The 11,271-nt window shown below is 38.4% G+C and overlaps 1 pseudogene; it reads right to left on the bottom strand.

Moving 5' to 3' along the window:
* Positions 1 to 763: 763 nt before the first annotated feature.
* LOC114475268 (heat shock cognate 71 kDa protein-like) lies at positions 764 to 10,324 on the bottom strand (annotated as a pseudogene).
* Between the last annotated feature and the right edge of the window lie 947 nt (positions 10,325 to 11,271).

The raw sequence follows: 11,271 nt of genomic DNA, 5'->3' as shown, positions 1-11,271 counted from the left end.
TAAGCCATTATGAGATGTTTCCTGTTTAACACTTTGGTCATTAGTTCCCATCAGTTGGACCTGGTGTGAATTAGCACTAATTGCTTTCTAATTACTGCTTGGTTTCAGCTGCTGTCTTGTCTTTCCATGCAATTCCCTTTTCTTCCTTGTCTCATTTCACATTGTGACACATAACTTAGATTATGGACATCTATGGTTTGATTTCTTTGCATGTGTGGATTACATTACAAATGGTGATGTGTTGAATATATTTTACCAGCTGTATCGTTAGTCGATGGATAATAACATATATAAATCCCAAACAGGATTTTTTTTTTGCCCCCGAAAGAGTCCAAATTAAGCCACCACATAACAATAGCAATGAATTGTTCAACATAAGAAACAACCCCAACAAACACCCAACGTAGAAATTCGATTATTATTAGACTGTCCGAAGTAGTCCAATTTTAGCCCTCAGTCATTGAAATTGGGTTTTTTAGACCGTCAAAATCGGTCCAATTTTAGCGCAAATATAGGTTTAGAAATTGTTGTCGTGCCATCCAAATAGGTCCATATCTAACACATCTGGCCCGAAAACAGTCATTTTCTCATTTGGGGTAAGTAGCTTATTAACTTTTTTTTTGGTTAATTTGGACCAAATTAGCTCAAAAAATAAAAGTAATAGGTATTGTAAGAACCACAAACTTAATCCGAAAACACAAATGTGATCCCGGTGCACATTAACATGAAGTGCTTGAACATAAAGTACGAGGACAACTCTGGACTTTGATTGTGAACTTTAGGTTTTCAAACGATGGAATGCTTTAATCGACCTCCTCAATGGTGGGTCCAGATGATCCACCACCACCAGGGGCAGCTCCACCAGCTCCAGGGAAGCCTCCAGGCATTCCTTCTGGCATCCCACCAGGCATGCCCCCAGCACTCTGGTACAGCTTAGTGATGATGGGGTTACACACCTTCTCCAGCTCCTTCTGCTGGTGTTCATACTCGTCCTTCTCGGCCGTCTAGAAATCACATCATTGTTACATTCAAGAACCGGAACGATTGTTCTTAGTTTAAAAAATAAAGAAACGCACCTGGTTTTTGTCGAGCCAGCTGATGACCTCGTTGCATTTGTCGAGGATCTTCTGCTTGTCTTCATCACTGATCTTTCCAGCCAGCTTCTCGTCCTCCACGGTGGACTTCATGTTGAAGGCGTACGACTCCAGGCCGTTCTTAGCAGAGACCTTGTCACGCTGCACGTCATCCTCAGCCTTGTACTGCTCAGCTTCCTGGACCATGCGCTCAATGTCCTCCTTACTGAGGCGACCTGACATTTTAAGAGACTTTTAGTCACGATCTCACAAAATAAAAATGAATGACTGTTAAAGTAACAGAACGTACCTTTGTCGTTGGTGATGGTGATCTTGTTTTCCTTTCCGGTGCTTTTGTCGACAGCAGAAACATTCATGATGCCGTTAGCATCAATGTCAAAGGTCACCTCGATCTGAGGAACGCCACGTGGTGCAGGAGGAATACCAGTGAGCTCAAACTTTCCCAGCAGGTTGTTGTCCTTGGTCATGGCACGCTCTCCTTCATACACCTGTTTAGAACCAAAGACGTGTCAATAGATGCAACAAATGAGCCGAGTTCAAAGTTATTTGTTACATTTCTACAAACTACAAAAAATTAAGTGAACAATCAAATACATCAGATTAAACATAATACATGGCACCAAAACAGTGAATGATTGTTATTTCAGAATCAGAATCAACTTTATTGACCAAGAGTGTATGAATACACACGAGGAATTTGTTTTGGTGACCTGTGCTCTCTCAGATAGTGTAACATTAAATAATAACAATCAACTAGAATAAATAAAAATAAATAAAAAAAGAAGTATAAACATAAATATAAGAGTAGTTAGACAAATATGTGCAAACTAAATAAAAATAACAAGATAATAATAATAGTAATAATAATAAAAATAATAATAATAATAATGAAATAAAATAAAAATACAATAATAATAATAAGATAATAGTGCAGTAGTGCAGGTGAACATTTAAATGAAAAAATTATGTCCATGAACATTCTCAGTGACAGGTTAATCCAGGGTTGTTATGTTTAGTTCCAGGTTATTTCACAGTAACAGAAACAGGTCTGACACTCTATGACTGTTTAGCGTTGATCAGAATGACAGCCTGGGGGAAGAAACTGTTTTTATGGCGGGTAGTTTTGGCGTACAGTGATCTGTAGCGTCTGCCGGAGGGGAGGAGTTTATACAGATTGTGTGCAGGGTGTGAGGGGTCTGCAGTGATGTGGGGGGAGGGATTCCTGTAGTTGGTAACCTCAAGCAGGCCTTTCCACACTTCTGAAGGGACTTTGTTTGAGAAGCTTTGTTTTAGCTTCTCAGTGTAGCACCTCTTGGCTACTCTGGTCTCCTTGGTTAGTGTGTAGTTAGCCTGCTTAAACAGGACCCAGTCCCCACTCGAGTAGGCTTCCTCCTTAGCCTGACGCAGCATCCTAAGTTGAGGTGTGAACCAGGGTTTGTTGTTGTTGTATGTGCAGAAAGTCTTGGTCTGCACACACATGTCCTCACAGAAGCTGATGTAAGATGTCACAGTGTCAGTCAGTTCATCTAGGTTGTCTGATGCAGCTTCTAAAACACTCCAATCAGTGCAGTCAAAGCAGTCCTGTAACTCCTGCTTTGACTCCTCTGTCCACCTCTTAACAGTCCTTACTACAGGTTTAGCAGATTTAAACTTATGCCTGTAGGTCGGGATGAGGTGAATCAGACAGTGATCAGAGAGCCCCAAAGCTGTACGGGGAACAGAGTGATATGAATCCCTTATTACAGTGTAGCAGTGGTCCAGTGTGTTAGCACCCCTGGTGGGGCACTTTATATGTTGTCTGTATTTAGGGAGTTCGTGGGTTAGATTTGCTCTGTTAAAATCTCCGAGAATGATAAGCAAAGAGTCTGGATGTTTTTTCTCCACGTCTGCTATCTGGTCGGCCAGGTGCTGTAACGCCTCTGTTATGCTAGCCTGAGGTGGGATGTAAACACCGACCATAACAAACGAGGAGAACTCCCGCGGAGAATAAAACGGTTTACAGTTTATGAAAAAACTCCGGTGAGAATCTCCGCATAACTTTCTGGTTCAATGAGAACCGGTGAAAACAGATCAGCAGAGGACTGTCCTACGTTTATTAGTTCTTCTCTGGTGAAAGAGACCAGAGAAAGGGAGCAAGAAACTACAAAAAAGAAGAAAAACACAACAACTACGAGAGAGCGCAGTATCGAGGCAACCATCCGCGGCACCATCTTGGTAAGTTTTAGAGTTCATAAATGTAGCTTTACTTAAGACGTTGATTTTTTTTTTTGATGTCTTTGTAAAAAATAAATTAAGCTCTTCCTTTTTTAAGTTTATATATGAGATGTTAACCAACTGTGGCAAGATTTATTGTCAAAAACAAATGTGTTGGCTAAAGTACGAAGTAACTTTCACTTTAAGTACCATTTATTTGAACTGTTTCTCTTTTTGTTTCTTTGTTATTGGCATTTTGCAACCAAATTGAATAGGTGCATTTCGCCACCTACTGTACATATTACCTTTAACATCCCTCCATTTTAGCCACTTCTTATTGGTTAAGCATTTTATACTACCATATTTAAATTAACTCATTCAGTGCCAGCCATTTTAGAGCATTTTGACTGATTTTTAAGGACCCACAGAATATTTTGTACTATGACAATCTGAAATCTGACACCAGATTGTGAAAGATTAAAGTCTCTACTTTTATCAGAAAAAACAAATGTTTTAGCTTGTTTTGTTCTTCTGTAATCAGCAGTTGAACACAGGCAAGTTTCACACAAATTGCCAGTTTCTGACCATAAAGCTGAGAAAAACAGCTTTTCCTGAAAAAACTTGTCAATGAATTTGAAGCTATTTTTTTTTTTTTTTTTTTTGCATTAGGGACACCTCAACATTGGTTTCCATCTATAAATTTATAGAAACAAAACTTTTAACGACAAAATTATTTTTATTTTGCTATCTAGGTAAGAATTGAATTTTGTTTTTTTTGTTTATTTCTGGCCGTCCACCAAGATTATTTTCAGCCCGTCTCTCTCCTTTCCTCTTTCTCTTTGCATCTGCTGATCAATGCTACTCTCTCATCCAAAGGTGCGCTGCTGCCGCCAGTTGGTCACTACATCACACTACATCACACTACATTATAGGCCAAGTTCGATATTCACGGGAGGACTGTCTCCTCGCAACAGCAGCCGGAAAAACCAATTGATGCATATATGCGTCAATGGCAGTGAGTGAGTTAAGTAACAGTACTTCAATTTGAGTAAAATATATCAGAAATCTTTCTCTGGTCAATAGCTGCAACAAATGAGCTTCTCTGAATGTTCAGAAACACTAAGGCCCTCACCTGAATGAGCACCCCAGGTTGATTATCGGAGTAGGTGGTGAAGGTCTGGGTCTGCTTGGTGGGGATGGTGGTGTTACGTTTGATCAGGACAGTCATGACACCTCCAGCGGTCTCGATACCCAGAGACAGAGGCGTCACATCCAGAAGCAGCAGGTCTTGCACGTTCTCAGACTTGTCACCACACAGGATGGCAGCCTGGACAGCTGGAAGAAAATAAATAAAACACAACATTAGCATCATATCTTTAGCTTTAAAAGTTTTTATGTAGAGCTGCACCCTCACCAGCTCCGTAGGCCACAGCTTCATCTGGGTTGATGCTCTTGTTGAGCTCCTTTCCATTGAAGAAGTCTTGCAGCAGTTTCTGGATCTTGGGGATACGAGTGGAACCGCCCACCAGGACGATGTCATGGATCTGTCCTTTGTCCATCTTTGCATCGCGGAGAGACTTCTCCACAGGGTCCAACGTGCCACGGAACAGGTCAGCGTTGAGCTCCTCAAAGCGAGCCCTGGTGATGGAGGTGTAGAAGTCGACGCCCTCGTACAGAGAGTCGATCTCGATGCTGGCCTGGGTGCTGGAGGACAGCGTACGCTTCGCCCGTTCACACGCGGTGCGCAGACGTCGCACGGCCCTCTTGTTGTCGCTGATGTCCTTCTTGTACTTCCGCTTGAACTCTGCGATGAAGTGGTTGACCATGCGGTTGTCGAAGTCCTCTCCACCCAGATGAGTGTCTCCAGCTGTGGACTTCACCTCAAAGATGCCGTCTTCAATGGTCAGAATGGACACGTCGAAGGTTCCACCGCCGAGATCGAAGATGAGAACGTTCCTCTCTGCTCCAACCTTAAAAATATTATTATGTAATAAGGCTGTGCAAATATAGATATTATATTATATAATATTCGGTTACGCTCAACGATTACAAAATCATAATTGAGAAAAACAATTAATATAGATACCTATTTTTTATTTGCTAAAAAAAAGAAACTATTTATGTTTAAACAATATAACTTGTATTTTCTTAGTAACTTTTTGATTGACAAATAGATGTTTAAATAATTGTGATTTCAATTATGGCTAAAATAATGCGGTTATTTTTTCTTTTTTTTATTAATCGAGCAGCTTTGTTACCAAACCAAGGATCCCCACACACACCTTTTTGTCCAGCCCGTAGGCAATGGCAGCAGCCGTGGGTTCGTTGATGATTCTTAGAACGTTGAGGCCAGAGATGGTTCCAGCATCTTTGGTGGCCTGGCGTTGGGAATCATTGAAGTAAGCCGGAACAGTGATGACGGCGTTGTTAACAGTCTGTGGGAATAAATCACACCCAGGTTAGTGGTAGGAACAGTTTTATATTAAAAATGTTTTGTTATTAGTAGAGCTCACCTTTCCGAGGTAGGCTTCAGCGATCTCCTTCATCTTTGTCAGCACCATGGAGGAGATCTCTTCTGGGTAGAAAGACTTGCTCTCTCCTTTGTACTCGACCTGAACTTTAGGGCGGGTGCTGTCGTTGATGACCATAAAGGGCCAGTGCTTCATGTCTGACTGGACCACGCCATCATCGAATCTGCGGCCAATCAGTCGTTTGGCATCTGCGTGAACAAAGTCACGAAAGAAAATGAGAAATCAAAAGAAAAATTACCCATGTGTCTTTTTTTAACCCCCTGGTTGAAAATACAAATGGAAGCAGGATATGCAGAGTTGGGTCAATTACATTTTTCCATTACAATTAGGTTTTCAATTATCCATGTTAAAGGTATAGAGGAAGATTTTCCCAAAGTTTAGAAAAGAAACGCCCTTTCCATTTTTTGAAAAATGCACATGCGCAACACTCTCCCTGCTCCCAAGAGAGAACACCTATTAAACGAGTGCGAGAGAGCGTGCACGAGCCCTGCTCTTTTTACAAGTTGGTGTCGCTCATACAAACCGTAGCTCATGAGACACATCAACACTTATAAAGGTGCGTTCACACCGAACGCGACTGTAGCAACTGCAGTCACTTCATCGCTCCAGTGACGTGATGACCAGGGAACAGTGTGTGTGTCCTTTAAATTACAACCAGACTTGGGCAGTAATACCGTACAGTAAGTAAGTCCATACATTTGTCACTAGTCTATATTGAGAAAAAAGTCGCTAAGAGTGTTCAGAAAATACACCAGTAAGGGAGGTTCGGTTTTGGTTTTAAAATGGAGCAGAGAGAGGATTCTAATTGCAGCTTTAACTCCTTGTACATGCATGGATTTTTTTTTGTTTTTTTTAAACAATTGACATTATTTTGCCAATAATTACTAAAGTTAAATTACAAATAATCACAATTACTGAGCCTTTAAAGGGCCCAATTTACACTAAATTAACTTTTCTGTGCTTTAAACATCATAAAGTGTTATTATGGCTTCATACACATGCCCAAAGTGTTTTTTTATTGATTCCCTCAATCGTTAGTTAGAGGGTGATTTGCTCCTTTCTTACTGCAGGGTGAGCACAAACACCTCGCTCCAATTTGATGACGCGTTCCCACTTTGATGACTAATTTGACACCACTGAGCTGGAGAAGCCACGCCTCCAGGAAGCTCTCTGCCGTGATTGACACGTAAACAGATGCCACAAAGGTGAGCATTTCAGCGTCCTTCGCGTAGTGCCAAGTATGTATTTTCTACAGTCTATGTATGTACCGGTGAACGCCCCGCCCCCACGCTCTGTCTCGTGTTTATAAAGCAGCATGATCTACATAGTGGGTGGGAGGAGGGCGGGTCGTCCTTTGGTCCTACGTCACCTTCCTGTAAGGAGGAATTCATTGTCTCGTCTATAGACACGCCCACTTATGAATATTCAAAAGTAGGTCGCAAATCAGCCTGTTTGTGTAGAGTTGATCAGCTAAAACCTCAAATACTGTTTTTGGGGTTCTTAGAACAAATGGTGATGGGTGAAAAATAGCATGACGGGACTTTTTAGAAATAAGCCCACAAAAAGTAATCTTCATCTTGTGTTAGCATCTCTTATGATAGAGGTCAGTTTTGACCCTCGTCTTACAGGGCTCTACGCAAACTTTTCCAGAGGTGGCACTGAATTTGGTCGCACCCTTTTGGCGTAACAAAGTTTTGTATGAAGTAAAGATAGACAATGATTCGAGATAGATTTGGTAAATGTTTTCAGATTTCAGTGTCTAGGAGGCGTGTTAGGTGACATCACCTGCCAACGTGGGAAAAATCCAACTCGCCCGTTTGGAGCTGACTTTTTACAAAATGTAAAATAACAAGGGAGGGAGGAAACAGAACTTTTTCAACTTTGTCCCTCTGAATGAGGCTAAAGGGATGTATATCACTGTAGAAAAACCATTATAAAGTGATTTTTTCATCACACCTCCCCTTTAATGCATTTTAGTTTTTTTTTGGAATGCATGTTTTGTTTTATTTGAAGGGCTGATATAAATGTAAAACTTTGTTGTGCTCTTTTTTTTTTAAAGCAAAGGCTACCGGAATATCTAAAAAATGTCTGACTATTCAATAAACATTTACTTTCTTTAAAAAAAACATGTCTAAAAACGTATTCTAGGCTATTTACGCTTTGGTGCATCCCTAATTATGTATTAATTTTTTTGGCATTCATAGCTTTTGTAAAAATATAACTCTATTTCAATAGTTGTTTTAAAGCTATACGGGGCCATTGGAAAAAAGTCAAAGAGCCATATTTGGCTCCAGAGCCGAAGGTTGCAGATGACCAAATAAGGTCATCCTACACACTCGCACAGATGCGACCAGATGAAAATTTCACTGGCACACACTGAAAAAGTAGTCGCATATGCGACCAATTTGGTTGCAGTGTCGAGCCCTGTCTTAAAGAGGCTGTAAAATAAACACACAAAAAATGATCATCCAATTTCTTTTTTTCCCATCTCTTGGTTACCTGGTTGGGCTTCCTTATGCATGAAAATATTGGTTTTAATATTTTTGATTTGGGCGTTTGAGCCTTCTTTTTGTCACTAAACTCCTCTTTAATGGTAAAATTATCCTTGTGAGAAATGACAGTTAAACTTTATATGAAACTCATTTGAATCTTTATTAATTATGTATGTGTAAACCATGTAAATGAAAGATGGTTCCCAGTTTTGTGTTTAATTAAATTGTAATTAAGTTCATATAGAATTTCCATTACAATTATAAAGTTAATATTCTGAACTTAATTACAACAGCAACACATTTTTTCAGTTACAATTATAATTATGTTATTATTTAATTATGCCATTTCAATTATAATGACATAACATTGGTTGTCACTAATTTCACAGATTTTGATCCCACAAACAAATTTTTTTTAGCAAAAATACGGCATATATTTTACTTCCACAAAAAGTACAGAAGCCAGCATCAATGTTACATAACTAGATGAATGACTTCCTTACCAAAAACGGTGTTGGTGGGATTCATTGCTACTTGATTTTTTGCCGCATCGCCGATCAATCTTTCAGTGTCAGTGAAGGCCACGTAGCTGGGAGTGGTCCTGTTTCCCTGGTCGTTGGCAATGATTTCCACTTTTCCATGTTGAAACACACCGACACAGGAATAGGTGGTCCCCAGATCAATCCCAACTGCTGGTCCCTTAGACATGATTACTGAGAAAAGAAAGAGAAAAAAATTAAGTTAGTATAACTCAATACATTGTGATTTTGTTGCTTTATTCAGTTTCATCTTGTTCCACGCAATCAATTTTTTATGCTACTAAAAACCTTCATACTGCACCAAATCCGTTTACAGTAGTCAAGTGTTTAGTACCAGTATAGTAACACTGACAATAGCATGTGACAGAAAGTTGACATCTAAATCAGTGTTAATGTTACTTTAAAAGCACCTTTACACACATTTTTTTCCACAAAAAAAAAAAAGATGAACTCAAGCTATCACTTTATTGTTCCAATCGGTCAAATACGGAAATTGTTACAAGGAAACACAAAAGCAACCACGTGACTGCGGAGATGAAGTAGCTTTAAAACAAAAACAAAAAAATGACATTTACGCTTACTGCACATTTAGGTAACCGTCACATGTAACCAGAAATTTATTAAATTTATGTTAAAATAATGATTCTAAATATGTGTGTATTTCTCTTCTGTTGGACACTTGAAATTGTTTATTATAAATCTTTGTGTTTTTGTCTCGTGGAAGTCTGTAAACAGGGTTAGGCATAATAAGTAATAACTTCAACCTAAACCATTTCGGTCGTACTGTACACAAAATATTGGAAATGTTTTGTTTAATGGAATGAAATTACCAAATAAACTACTACTACTACTACGAATAATAATAATAATAATAACAATAATAATAATAATAATGATAATAATAATAAAGTTACTATATTGAAGACCATATTAGCTCAATTACCATCAGCTGCTCGTTTTATGGTCACACCGTCCTGCACTGAGCCCCTGAACTTTGAAAAACTCCAACCGGAAGTTGGTAGACAAGCATTAGCTTAACGGCTTAGTTCCAGAACCTTCTGGAACGTTACAGTCCCTCCCTGCATCCTCCTCAGCACACGCTTATGGGTCGGTATAAAAAGACCGTTCCAAATCAAACTGATGTTAATATACTACAGCGATTAAAATAATTATCGTTCAGTTTACAAATCAAGAGTATTAAAGTTAAGCTCGTCATTACATGAGCACCAAGCATCAAATTCCGTTAAAAGTGCCAGAAACTGACCAACACAAAAACATACAAGCAAGCAGTGTCTTTAGGTGACGTGCTGTAATAAATAAAAACGACTTACCAGTGTTTGTATGTCGTCAAATAGAAATGGTCGAGAAAGACGACGTCTCTCTGGGACGAGGAGGAAAGACTGAAGCGCGGCGGCTCAGATGGACGACTTTATCTGCTCAGTTCAGCGTCTACATTGATGACGTTACTGACGTAAGATGTTTCTAGAACATGCTGAATAAATATTTAGAAAAAATAAATCTTGTTGTTCAACGTGAAATAAATCAACAAAAATAAAGATTATAAAAATAAATCTACTTTAAACTTGAGCTGGTTATTTTGTTTACTCTTTATGCCGAATTTGGGTTTTATGAATGACACAAATGGAAATATCAATATCGAATTACAATTATTATTTTATTCTTGTTTACTTTGCTTTTTCAAAAATTCTAATTCTATACTTTACGCTCTTTATGTGTATCTAATTTAATAAATGTATCATTGCTCTTTATCATCCTAATATAATTAAACATAATGAAGGACCTGTTTGTCTTTTTCAAATAGAAGCCCATTGTACATTTTTCTATAGTTTCATATAAAAAATCATGTTTTTACTCATTGAACTATTTTAAGTTAATTCATGACACTCATCAGAAATAACATCAGGATATTTTGATAACTAGAAAAGCACCTTATGTTGTAGTCCCACATTGATTTTATATACACTGTTAGATTAATTGATAATCAAAACATACCTTTAGTATTTGAAATAAAAATTATATTATTAATTGTCAAATAGTTGTTAAAATATTGCAACCTTGTTACAAATCATGCTCTGTGAGGGCCAGTTATATTTTGGATTTTTGTTCTTTTTCTAAATGGAACACTAACTACATCAACAAGAAGTTCTATAGTTTAGGAAAAATGACTGGGATGTATATATATATATATATATATATATATAGATACTGCATTCTTTGTCCATTTTAAGTAGGAATGTCCTGATCAGGTTTTTTTTGGTCCTGATTCCAAATCCTTTGATTTTGAGCGTTGGCTGATACCGAGTCCCGATCCGATACTTCTATAATACATTAAAAAAATAAAAAGTAAAAAAACAGATCCATGGTGTCCCTTATTTATTTTATTCACCTTATTTTACCATTC

This window comes from Gouania willdenowi, chromosome 14 (assembly GCF_900634775.1).
Source record: "Gouania willdenowi chromosome 14, fGouWil2.1, whole genome shotgun sequence".
NCBI lineage: Eukaryota > Metazoa > Chordata > Actinopteri > Blenniiformes > Gobiesocidae > Gouania > Gouania willdenowi.
Note: the sequence above shows the minus strand (reverse complement) of the source record. Positions and strands in the feature narration are given on the sequence as shown.